The sequence below is a fragment of the Mus caroli genome, unplaced genomic scaffold (assembly GCF_978045245.1).
Source record: "Mus caroli unplaced genomic scaffold, Mus_caroli_1 scaffold_16, whole genome shotgun sequence".
In the NCBI taxonomy this organism is placed as follows: Eukaryota; Metazoa; Chordata; class Mammalia; order Rodentia; family Muridae; genus Mus; species Mus caroli.
Genome location: NW_028227271.1, coordinates 80,116,740 through 80,129,344, shown reverse-complemented (window position 1 = coordinate 80,129,344; position 12,605 = coordinate 80,116,740). Strand labels below are relative to the sequence as shown.

Here is a 12,605-nt window from a genome sequence, read left to right as displayed (position 1 = left end):
AACCCATACTATCTGAAGCTCATGAATTTCAGAGTGCACAGAGTGAAAATTGTATACATGTTTAGAATACTATTCTCCAACACTATATTCAAGAAAATGTTTTGTACAATAAACTGCCATAACGAGTTAAAATTTTGTCCTGTTGAAATATTGATTTTTAATTTAAATGTATTACTAGGAGAAATTTCCCTGGTAATTCTCTGCTTCTTTTCCTATCTCTATGAGATAGTTTTTGTTGTTATTTTTGCTGCTGTGATAAAAACCATGGACAAAAGTTACTTATGAAAAGCTTTAGTTTGGATTCTAACTCCCATTATGGCAGCAGAGGCATTACTGAAGTAATCTGTGCAGACCAGTGAGAGAGCACATTTCCTCCAAACTCAGGAAGTGCTTAGATCGATTTAGAGGTAGAAATCAGCTATATAGCCTTAAAATTAACCCTGCCCATATCTTCCTCTCTATAATCTTGCCAAACAGAAACATCTCCTGGAGAAAAGTGCTCAAGTTCCTGAATCGACAGGGGGAAGTTCTCACTCAGATCACCGCCTGATCCCAATGATATTAGATGAGATATGAACTGGGTATGAATTTTAAGTTTGGAGTGATTTACTTTTATTAACATGAGAATCCACAGAGTTGGATAAAAACATAGGAACAGACTTTCTGTTTTAGTGTTTCCATTTCTGTGAAGAGACACCATACACAAGGCAACATTTTTTCCATTTTTTTTCCATTTTTTATTAGGTATTTAGCTCATTTACATTTCCAATGCTATACCAAAAGTCCCCCATACCCCCCCCCCACTCCCCTACCCACCTACTCGCCTTTTTGGCCCTGGCATTCCCCTGTACTGGGGCATAAAAAGTTTGCAAGTCCAATGGGACTCTCTTTCAATTGATGGCCTATTAAGTCATTTTTTGATACATATGCACTTAGAGACAAGAGCTCCGGGGTACTGGTTAGTTTATATTGTTGTTCCACCTATAGGGTTGAAGTTCCCTTTAGTTCCTTGGGTACTTTCTCTAGCTCCTCCACTGGGGACCCTGTGATAGCTGACTGTGAGCATCCACTTCTGTGTTTGCTAGGCCCTGGCATAGTCTCACAAGAGACAACTATATCTGGGTCCTTTCAGCAAAATCTTGCTATTGTATGCAATGGTGTCAGCGTTTGGAAGCTGATCATGGGATGGATCTCTGGATATGGCAATCACTAGATGGTCCATCCTTTCGTCACACTTCCAAATTTTGTCTCTGTAACTCCTTCCATGGGTGTTTTGTTCCCTATTCTAAGAAGGGGCAAAGTGTCCACACTTTGGTCTTCATTCTTTTGAGTTTAATGTAGCTGCATATGTATCGAAAGATGGCCTAGTCGGCCATCAATGGAAAGAGAGGCCCATTGGACTTGCAAACTTTATATGCCCCAATATAGGGAAATGCCAGGGCCAAAAGAATGGGAATGGGTGGGTAGGGAAGTGGGGGGCGCTATGGGGGACTTTTGGGATAGCATTGGAAATGTAATTGAGGAAAATATGTAATAAAAATATTAAAAATCAAAAAAAATTGTATCTTATATCTTGGGTATCCTAAGTTTCTGGGCTAATATCCACTTATCAGTGAGTATATATTGTGAGAGTTCCTTTGTGATTGGATTACCTCACTCAGGATGATGAAATCCAGGTACATCCATTTGCCTAGGAATTTCATAAATTCATTCTTTTTAATAGATGAGTAGTACTCCATTTTGTAAATGTACCACATTTTCTGTATCCATTCCTCTGTAGAGGGGCATCTGGGTTCTTTCTGCTTCTGGCTATTATAAATAAGGCTGCTATGAACATAGTAGAGCATGTATCCTACTTTCCGGTTGGGACATCTTCTGGATATATGCCCAGGAGAGGTATTGCTGGATCCTCTGGTAGTACTATGTCCAATTTTCTGAGAAACCGCCAGACTGATTTCCAGAGTGGTTGTACAAGCTTGCAATCCCACCAACAATGGAGGAGTGTTCCTCTTTCTCCGCATCCTCTCCAGAATCTGCTGTCACCTGAATTTTTCAACTTAGCCATTATGACTGGTGTGAGGTGGAATCTCAGGGTTGTTTTGATTTGCATTTCCCTAATGATTAAGGACTTTGAACATTTTTTCAGGTGCTTCTCTGCCATTCGGTATTCCTTGGGTGAGAATTCTTTGTTCAGTTCTGAGCTCCATTTTTTAATGGTGTTATTTGATTTTATGGAGTCCACCTTCTTGAGTTCTTTATATATATTGGATATTATTCCCCTATCCGATTTGGGATAGGTAAAGATCCTTTCCCAATCTGTTGGTGGTCTTTTTGTCTTATTGACTGTGTCTTTTGCCTTGCAGAAGCTTTGCAATTTTATGAGGTCCCATTTATCGATTCTCGATCTTACAGCACAAGCCATAGCTGTTCTATTCAGGAATTTTTCCCCTGTACCCATGTCTTCGAGGCTTTTCCCTACTTTCTCCTCTATAAGTTTCAGTGTCTCTGGTTTTATGTGGAGTTCCTTAGTCCACTTAGATTTGATCTTAGTATAAGTAGAAAATAATGGATCAATTCACAATCTTCTACATGATAACAGCCAGTTGTGCCAGCACAATTTGTTGAAAATGCTGTCTTTTTTCCACTGGATGGTTTTAGCTCCCTTGTCAAAGATCAAGTGACCATAGGTGTGTGGGTTCATTCTCTGGGTCTTCAATTCTGTTCCATTGGTCTACTTGTCTGTCACTATACCAGTACCATGCAGTTTTTATCACTATTGCTCTGTAGTACAGCTTTAAGTCGGGCATGGTGATTCCACCAGAGGTTCTTTTATCCTTGAGAAGAGTGTTTGCTATCCTAGGTTTTTTTGTTATTCCAGATGAATCTGCCAATTGCCCTTTCTAATTCATTGAAGAATTGAGTTGGACTTTTCATGGGGATTGCATTGAATCTGTAGATTGCTTTTGGCAAGATAGCCATTTTTACTATATTGATCCTGCCTATCCATGAGCATGGGAGATCTTTCCATCTTCTGAGATCTTCTTTAATTTCTTTCTTCAGAGACATGAAGTTCTTGTCATACAGATCTTTCACTTCCTCAGTTAGAGTCATGTCTAGGTATTTTATATTATTTGTGGCTATTGAGAAGGGTGTTGTTTCGCTAATTTCTTTCTCAGCCTGTTTGTCCTTTGTGGAGAGAAAGGCCATTGACTTGTTTGAGTTAATTTTGTATCCAAATACTTCACTGAAGCTGTTTATCAGGCTTAGGAGTTCTCTGGTGGAATTTTTAGGGTCACGTATATATACTATCATATCATCTGCAAAAAGTGATATTTTGACTTCTTCCTTTCCAATTTGTATCCCCTTGATCTCCTTTTGTTGTCTAATTGCTCTGGCTAGGACTTCAAGTACAATGCTGAATAGGTAGGGAGAGAGTGGACAGCCTTGTCTAGTCCCTGATTTTAGTGGGATTGCTTCCAGCTTCTCTCCATTTAATTTGATGCTGGCTACTGGTTTTCTGTAGATTGCTTTTATCATGTTTAGGTATGGGCCTTGAATTCCTGATCTTTCCAAGACTTTTATCATGAATGGGTGTTGGATTTTGTCAAATGCTTTCTCAGCATTTAACAAGATGATTATATGGTTTTTGTCTTTGAGTTTATTTATATACTGGATTACATTGATGGATTTCCGTATATTGAACCATCTCAGGATCCCTGGGATGAAACATACTTGGTCAGGATGGATGATTGTTTTGATGTGTTCTTGGATTCATTTAGCAAGAACTTTTTGAGGATTTTTGCATCAATATTCATAAGGGATACTGGTCGGAAGTTCTCTATCTTTGTGGGGTCTTTTTGTGGTTTAGGTATCAGAGTAATTGTGGCTTCATAGAATGAGTTGGTTAGAGTACCTTCTACTTCTATTTTGGTGAATAGTTTGTGAAGAACTGGGATTAGATCTTCTTTGAAAGTCTGATAGAACTCTGCACCAAACCCATTTGGTCCTGGGCTCTTTTTGGTTGGGAGACTATTAATGACTGCTTCTATTTCTTTGGGGGATATAGGGCTGTTTAGATCATTAACCTGATCTTGATTCAACTTTGGTAAATGGTATCTGTCTAGAAACTTGTCTATTTCATCCAGGTTCTCCAGTTTTGTTGAGTATAGGCTTTTGTAGAAGGATCTGATGGTGTTTAGGATTTTTCAGGATCTGTTGTTATGTCTCCCTTTTCATTTCTGATTTTGTTAATTAGAATGCTTTCCCTGTGCCCTCTAGTGAGTCTGGCTAAGGGGTTGTCTATCTTGTTGATTTTCTCAAAGAAACAGCTCCTTGATTGGTTGATTCTTTGAATAGTTCTTCTTGTTTCCACTTGGTTGATTTCGCCCCTGAGTTTGATTATCTCCTGATGTCTATTCCTCTTGGATGAATTTGCTTCCTTTTGTTCTGGAGCTTTTAGGTGTGTTGTCAAGATGCTAATGTGTGCTCTCTCTAGTTTCTTTTTGGAGGCACTCAGAGCTATGAGTTTTCCTCTTAGAAATGCTTTCATTGTGTCCCATAAATTTGGGTATGCTGTGGCTTCATTTTCATTGAACTCTAAGAAGTCCTTAATTTCCTTATTTATTCCTTCCTTGACCAAGGTATCATTGAGAAGTGTGTTGTTCAGTTTCCACGTGAATATTGGCTTTCTATTATTTATATTGTTATTGAAGATCAGCCTTAGTCCATGGTGATCTGATAGGATGCATGGGACAATTTCAATATTTTTGTATCTGTTGAGGCCTGTTTTGTGACCAATTATGTGGTCAATTTTGGAGAAGGTACCATGAGGTGCTGAGAAGAAGGTATATCCTTTTGTTTTAGGATAAAATGTTCTGTAGATATCTGTCAGATCCATTTGATTCATAACTTCTGTTAGTTTCACTGTGTCCCTGTTTAGTTTCTGCTTCCATGATCTGTCCATTGTTGAAAGTGGTGTGTTGAAGTCTCTCAGTATTATTGTATGAGTTGGTATGTGTGCTTTGAGCTTTACTAGAGTCTCTTTCACAAATGTGGCTACCCTTGCATTTGGAGCATAGATATTCAGAATTGATAGTTCCTCTTGGAGGATTTTACCTTTGATGAGAATGAATTGCCCCTCCTTGTCTTTTTTGATGACTTTGGGTTGGAAGTCAATCTTATCAGATATTAGAATGGCTACTCCAGCTTGTTTCTTCATACCATTTGCTTGGAAAATTGTTTTCCAGCCTTTCATTCTGAGGTAGTGTCTATCTTTTTCTCTGAGATGAGTTTCCTGTAAGCAGCAAAAGGTTGGGACTTGTTTGTGTAGCCAGTTTGTTAGTCTATGTCTTTTTATTGGGGAGTCGAGACCATTGATATTGAGAGATATTAATGAAAAGTAATTGTTGGTTCCTGTTATTTTTGTTCATAAAGTTGGTATTCTGTTCTTGTGGCTGTCTTCTTTTAGGTTTATTGAGGGATTACCTTCTTGTTTTTTCTAGGGCGAGGTTCCCGTCCTTGTATTGGTTTTTTTCTGTTATTATCCTTTGAAGGGCTGGATTAGTGTAATTCGTGTAAAGGTAATGTGTGAATTTGGTTTTGTTGTGGAATACTTTGGTTTCTCCATCTATGGTAATTGAGAGGTTGGCTGGGTATAGTAGCCTTGGCTGGAATTTGTATTCTCTTAGTGTCTGTATAACATCTGTCCAGGCTCTTCTGGCTTTCATAGTCTGTGGTGAAAAATCTGTTGTAATTCTGATAGGCTTGCCTTTATATGTTACTTGAACTTTTTCCCTTAATGCTCTTAGTATTCTATCTTTATTTAGTGCATTTGTTGTCCTGATTATTATGTGTCGGGAGGAATTTCTTTTCTGGTCCAGTCTATTTGGAGTTCTGTAGGCTTCTTGTATGTTCATGGGCATCTCTTTCTTTAGATTTGGGAAGTTTTCTTCTATAATTTTGTTGAAGATATTTGCTGGTCCTTTGAGTTGAAAATCTTCATTCTCATCCACTCCTATTATCCCTGGTTTGGTCTTCTCATTGTGTCCTGAATTTCCTGGATGTTTTGAGTTAGGATCTTTTTGCATTTTCCATTTTCTTTGATTGTTGTGCAGATGTTCTCTATGGAATCTTCTGCACCTGAGATTCTGTCTTCCATCTTTTGTATTCTGTTGCTGATGCTCGCATCTATGGTTTCAGATTTCTTTTCTAGGGTTTCTATCTCCAGCGTTGCCTCACTTTGAGTTTTCTTTATTGTGTCTACTTCCCTTTTTAGGTCTATTATGGTTTTGTTCATTTCCATCACCTGTTTGGATGTGTTTTCCTGTTTTTCTGTAAGAACTTCTACCTGTTTGGTTTTGTTTTCCTGTTTTTCTTTAAGGACTTTTAACTCTTTAGCCGTGTTCTCCTGTATTTCTTTAAGTGAGTTATTAAAGTCCTTCTTGATGTCCTCTACCATCATCATGAGATATGCTTTTAAATCCAGGTCTAGCTTTTTGGGTGTTGGGGTGCCCTGGACTGTGCGAAGTGGGAGTGCTGGGTTCTGATGATGGTGAGTGGTCTTGGTTCCTGTTAGTAAGATTCTTATGTTTACCTTTCGTCGTCTGGTAATCTGGAGTTAGTTGTTATAGTTGACTCTGTTTAGAGATTGTTCTGCTGGTGATTCTGTTACTGTCTATCAGCAGACCTGGGAGACAGGCTCTCTCCTCTGAGTTTCAGTGGTCAGAGCACTCTCTGCTGGCAAGCTCTCCTCTTACAGGGAAGGTGCACAGATATCTTGTGTTTGGACCTCCTCCTGGCCGAAGAAGAAGGCCCAAAACAGGACCTTTCCCAGAAGCTGTGTTGCTTTGGCAGGTCATAGAATCTGTCAGCTTCTGTGGTGCACACTCTCACCTGTGCAGACTAAGTTCCTAATTTCGGTGGAGACCCGGAACCAAGATGTTGCCCGCTGCTCCTGAGGCGGACACCTGTCCTTTGGGTGGGAGGGTGGCCGGATGTCTGTGGCCTGAAAAGGGTGCTGCCTCAGCGGTTCTGTGGCTTTCAGCAAGCTTTTGTTGGCATCCATAATAGTGTCTAGGTTTGATGGTTTCATATGGGATGGATCTCCAGATGGGACAGTCTCTAGATGGTCCTTCCTTCCCTCTCAGCTCTGAACTTTGTCTCTGTAACTCCTTCTCTAAAAGGACTAAATTTAGTTGGAGCTGACTTATAGATTCAGAGGTTCAGTCTAATACTATCAAGGTAGGATCATGGCAGAGTACAAGCAGGCATGGTGTAGGAAGAGTTGAGAGTTCTACATCTTCATCTGAAGGACTCTAGAAGACTGGCTCCCACATGGTTAGGAGAAGACTAGCTTCCACATGGTTAGGGGGAGGGTCTCATTGCCTGTTCCCACAGTGACACTCTTTCTCCAACAAGGCTACACTTCCTCCAACATTGTGACACATACTCTGTCAAGGTCACACCTCTTAATAGTGCCAGTCCCTGAGCCAAGTATATTCAAACCACCTCTCTTTCCATTTACATTTTATACCACGAGTAACTTGTTTACAATAAATTTGTTCAAACAAAAATAGATATATTTCTCATCATACATTAATCCTAGAGCCAATGGCATGAGAAATTTTAAACTTTGTCCTGTACCCTACAGATGAACATTAGTTGATATTGTCTATGTGAACCTAATGCTGATCTACAAACAGAAAGGTTTCTCTTGTTGTTTTTCTTTTTCCTTTATTCTTGTTTTGTTTGCTTGCTTGGCTTTTTTGAGACAAGGACTCACTGTGTAGTCTGGAACTGCTATGTGGGATTAGGGCAACTTTATATATACAGAGATCTCCTGCTTCCCTGACAAGTTCTAGGATTAAAGCATGCACCATCAAGATATACCCACATTTTTCCTTTACATTTCTTCAATTGTTGTAAAAATGGTACTTCTTTCTACTTATGCTTACTATAACAAATACAAATTTAAACAGCATTTTCAATAACACCTAAGGATTTAGATTGTTCTATGTGTTTATTGTCCATTTGTAATCTATTGAGTTACTGTGTTATTATTTAGAAAAAAGGCAAGTCTTATTTCTTAAGGGTTTTTTTTTTTTGCATAGAGAATCATAAATGCATGTGTGTGTAGCACTGTTATAGAATATTAATAAAATTATAAGTGAAATGAATACTGTTGTCAAAGTAATAAAATCACAGAGGGAGTAAAATTTGTAGAATGTGACAGTAAAATGGGCTCTTATTCTTCATGTTAATAACATGGCAGAGTGGTTTGATATTAATTGAATGGCTTTATGTTTCCTCTCACAGGTTTGAAGGACAATATTTTGGCTACAGTTGTCTAATTTATACTTTACTTTTATTGAAAAAGCAACCACAATTGTGTCATTGGCCAGCAACTTGATGATTTACGTTAAGTTTTATGTAACAAAACAGATGAAATCATTGCTTTTATCAACTCAAATTATCTGATTCCTTTTGTAATTTTTCTTTCTGCAATAATAATTCATCTTTTATTTCTTTTCTGTACTCCATCAGCAAATAGAGTTTCATTTTACTGTGGAAACTAAAGCTATATATGACTTTAAAACTCTGAGCATCCTTGTACACATGAGTAAGCCCTGACTGCAAGTGTCAGGAACCAAGCTAATCAAGATTAATGTATTCATTTAACAGATGGTTACAATGTTATTAAAATGCAAATGATTGGTTTCTTCTAATTGTTCAACATCAGAAACAATTAATCAGATGATTTTTTTTCATTTTCAGATAGCTTTGTAGAGTTTACCTCAAGAGACTAACATAAAAGGCAACTATGTAAATTTTTCTCACTGACCTCAAGAGAGACAATCAACTAGAAAGAAATGTGGAATAAAGATTATATATTCATAATGAATGGTGGGAAGAATCCATTTAGTGCTGTAATTTGCTCATGGATTATTTTGCATCCAGTTTAACTGGTCTCCATATAATTACATTTATTAAACATCCACGCCAACATAATGGCATTTGGTGTCTTACTTTAAGTAAAAAAAACATGAACTACATATTTGAGGAAATAAAATCATCCACCAGAGGGTTGTATCAGTCCTTGTATAGTTGTAGGAATGATGTGGAAATTAAACTTTACGAATTAAGTAGACAATTTGAGATAATTATGGAGCGATTATTATGTTTGGAAATTATTCCAATGACTTGGAATATATCCCAAACCATGCACATATCTCTAATTTATGGAAGCCATGTAATTATAAAATATTTTTAATAAGGAAAAACTTCTATATAATTTCTGAATCCCATAAGTTTCCTGTCTATTAATCATGTTTTAAATGTTCTATTTTATACCAGTTTGACATCTAAGGAAATGTGCGCAAGGTTGAGGTATTGCCTTTACTGGAGCTGTCTAATCTTTGTTTAATTCTTTTTAACTTAAGACACAATCTCACTATATAATTCAAGCCTGTATTAAAGCGACCCCATACCTCAACCTCCAGACTTAGTGATACTGCTGGCCCACTCACAGTTTTCATTTGCTTGCTTGTCTGTTTGATTTTGTTCTGTGTTTTGTTTTATGGGGTAGTCAATAAAGGAGAGCTCATATTTTGAGCCACATCATGGATGTGGCTGTTCCATATCATGGACTTTTCTTCCTTAATTATTCCAGAGACAAATAACAGACCACTAGAAACAAGTCTTCAGGGAAAGAAATGTCTGTAGTTCTAACCTGTCAAGCCTAACCCTATCTATATTGCCTCCTTTACCTCCCAGAAAAGCATAGGTTGATACATTAGCACTTTCTTTGAGGATGAACCCTTTTCTCTGGCCATAGACTTTTCAATGTTCCCCATTCTCTTCAAGTCCACACTAAAGCATCTATTCCATGGCAGTTGGTCTTGCCACAGGCTCGTAAGATCAACTTCAGTGGTCCTTTGGAGGTGTGTTTCTGTTTCTATTGGTTTGTAGGTGTTGCTATATGAATGCTCACCTGTGTTTGTGCATAGGTGTGCTCCTATGGGTGAGGTTAGAGAAACGATGTCAATATCTCCTTTTTTCCTTTTTTTTGAGGCAGAGTTCTGGTGCCAGTGATCCACCTGTCCCTGACTTTCCAATTCCAGGGTTAAAAGGGCACACACAGCCATGTCTTCTTTTTTTCCACATGAATTCTAGGAAACTTACTGACTGAGCCTTCCCCATAGCGCTTGCAAGTATATTGTTTTGAAAGGCCCTAGGGGCTTTGGCCAGCCTTACACCCACCCACCTCAGGTCAAGGCTAGACCAAGAGCTATTTTCCACCCACAGGAACATTCTTGAGTAAAAACATCTCAGAATATAGTGATAGTTACATGACTCTCTGGAAAGTGCCAGGTAGAATTCAAATGTGTGTCATGCTTGCTAACCAATAGATTTAAAGGTCAATATGCTTAGCCAGTAAATTTGAACTCTAACCTTGCTGATGTAACCTGTACCCCTAAAAAGTATAAAAACTGCTTGTAATAGCCATTCAGGATCGCCTTCTTGGTAACTCTCCTAGAGGGACTAATTGAAGGTGGACCCAGATTTGCTGGAAAATAAACCTTGCTTTTGAATAGATCTGCATCTCTCACTCAGAGGCATCTCAAAGTAAGTATCACTGACTGAAGGTTGGGGACTTACAGTTTCATATATATATATATATATATATATATATACATACATATATATATATGTGTGTGTGTATATATATATATATATATATATATCACATTCATACAACCACACACATATATGTTTAGATCACATTTCCCTCATCCTTCTGAACATATTCCCCATCAAACTTCATGCCTTACCTTTATAACTTAAGTTAGCTTAGTACTGCCCATATGTGCACAATGTCAAGCCAATCAATATTACAAAATAGGTCAATTATATATTTCCAGGTTCAACTCCTTATCAAGGGGTTCTTGGTAATTTATAGTTGCTAGAGAGGAGAGAGATGTGTGTGTGTGTGTGTGTGTGTGTGTGTGTGTGTGTGTGTGATCATGTGTATGATTCCCATACTATAGTGGATGGCTCTTCCACATTTAAAATCATTCTGTGATAATGTGTTCCTTGAGCAACATTAGAAGAGAAAGGACTTTGTGAGAAGTAATGGTACGAAATGTGTGTAGACTGGCTTCTATGGAAGGGTAAATTTTGATACCAAAGATATCAAAATTTAGACATTGTCAGGGCAGACACTTTGAGAAAAGGACTAACGGTGTGAAGAAATAGCAGTTTAAGCTCCCTTAAGTATGACGTTATCTGACATGTTCTAAGATGAGCAGACGGTCTACAGAAACAAGTGTAGGGTCAATATGGCAAGCAGTAGGGGACAACAGACTGGAAGACTATAAAGAATTTGAAAGTACTTATAATTGACCATGCCATTTAAATGTGAAAAAACTGAGGAATCGAGGATATAACAGAGAGTTAATATTAAAAGATTTAGTGCTATATTAAAGCATAAATAAAGTGTGGCAGGAAGCCATCATTGTAATGAAAACTCTCTTTACAAATTTATAAGATTTATAAGATTAATCCACATTATTGATGATGATGGTTCTCACAAGAGTAACAAAATTTAGATGAAGATTTATGCTCCTCTAATTAGAGTTTGAAATCATAGTATTACATACATTAATTCTTTCATGAAGAACCAGTTTCTTGAATGATCTCTTGTATGTGTTGTCTTCATTTCTATTAATCAGAAGGAAAATACATAATTGAATATGCATATTTATTGAATATATATTTTGTATAGGAGGAGGAATGAATAGTGGTAGCTTGGGATCTACAGATTTGAATGCACATCTACAGCCATGCTAGAAAAGGGAGAATAGGTACAGGCAACACTATACACTCTGGGTCTCAAGGTCAGTGTTACCTGAAGGATGAAAGGACATTTATTCAAAGTGACTGTTCCAATTTGAAGCTCACTCATGAACCAAGCCAGTGTGTTCATATGTAAAAGTTTGTTCCACCCCAAACAGCTTGAGAGAGAAAGGGGCGGGAAGAGGGGGGAGAGAGGGGAGGGGAGGGGAGGGGAGGGGAGGGGAGGAGAGTAAAATGTCTGAATTATATAGGAAGAAGCCTGTGGGGAAAGAGGCTGGAAAATTCAGGCTGGAGGCAGGGTGTGCCAGGTAGGGACTGAAGAATGCTGGGAGAACCAGAAAGCCAGGTGTTCTTTGGTATGGAAAATATAAACTTCAATAAACTTCAATCCTTTGTCCCAGGGGCTGTAAAACAAAATGAGGTGATATGATTCAATCCCAGAATTTGCACACAGGACTGAGAAGTTTTAGTCACTGTTGTTGTTTTGTTTTGTTGTTTGTTTATTTATTTTTTGATGGTTTGATTTTGGAGTTTGGTTTGGTTTGGTTTGGTTTGGTTTGGTTTGGTTTGGTTGAGACAAGGTTTCTCTGTGTAGCCCTGGTTGTCCAAGCACTTGTCCTGTAGATCAGGCTGGCCTCAAACTCATAGAAATATGCCTACCTCTGACTTCCAGAGTACTAAGAACAAAGGTGTGCACCACCACCACCACCACCACCACCACCACCACCACCACCACCACCACCCAGTAGCTT

General features: G+C 38.2%; 1 long non-coding RNA gene across 2 annotated transcripts in view; it reads right to left on the bottom strand.

The window, feature by feature from the left end:
• The window catches only part of LOC110311047 (uncharacterized), a 90,158-nt gene that overhangs the window by 66,300 nt on the left and 11,253 nt on the right, over positions 1-12,605 (bottom strand). For both annotated transcript variants that reach the window (XR_015045609.1, XR_015045610.1), the window contains exon 2: positions 11,658-11,718. This is a non-coding gene — a long non-coding RNA (uncharacterized LOC110311047). The remainder of the gene's footprint in view (positions 1-11,657; positions 11,719-12,605) is intronic.